Consider the following 1,033-nt stretch of genomic DNA (forward strand, 5'->3'; position numbering starts at 1 on the left):
GTGACATTAAATCCCAAACCACTTCGTTGCAAATGGACCTACTTAATCATACTGCCGAATATCTCTGACTGAGTGTTAGGTTTCAACTAGAAACTTCTTTCAGGTACCGAACTTTTTATCTGAAAGAATTGAATTCCTCATTTGAATCGAATCTGCGTGTGTTGTAGGCGCAGGCGTGGCTGTGTGGTAAGAAGTTTGCTTCCCAGCCCCATAGTTCCAGGTTCAGTCCCACTGCGTGACACATTAGACTGGTGTCTTCTACTACAACCTCGGGTAGACCAAAGCCTTATGAGTAGATTTGGTAGACGGAAACCGAAAGAAGTCCGTCATATATATATATCACCGTGATCACCGTGACCGACCAGGCTATCAGATGTTGCTACACCTGCGTTTCGCATAGTTTTAGGCTTTAAATGACGCCACCCCGCTGGCTAAGCGAGCAGGCCAACAGAAGAAAGAGTGAGAGAAAGTTGCGGCGAAAGAGTACAGCAGGGATTGCCACCATCCCCTGCCGGAGCCTCGTGAAGCTTTAGGTGTTTTCGCTCAATAAACACTCACAATGCCTAGTCTAGGAATCGAAACCGTGAGTCCGCTGCCCTAACCACTGGGCCATTGCGCCTCACACACACACACACACACACACACACACACACATATATATATATATAGTACAAAGTGAGATAGGGGTTATGAGGGTAACCCACTATGGGATATCAGTTATCCAATATACTGTTGGTGAAGCATCCAAATGCCAAATACATAAATGCTTATAATTGCAATGCAATTAATTCATTTATTGTATCGGATGAGCGAAGGTAAAATATTTTACCGTAAATTCATAATACAAATAAGAAAATGGAGGAACAAATTCATTTCAATCATCAACTTACAGATATTACCATTTCATATTTTAGTTAATTCAATGGGGAAAATTGATTTGTAAAACGAGTAAATCGTAAGACGAGCTCGGTCATGGAACGAATTAAACTCGTAGTGCGAGGTATCACTGTTCATATATATATATATATATATA

The sequence above is a fragment of the Octopus sinensis genome, linkage group LG18 (genome assembly GCF_006345805.1).
Source record: "Octopus sinensis linkage group LG18, ASM634580v1, whole genome shotgun sequence".
NCBI classification, from domain to species: domain Eukaryota; kingdom Metazoa; phylum Mollusca; class Cephalopoda; order Octopoda; family Octopodidae; genus Octopus; species Octopus sinensis.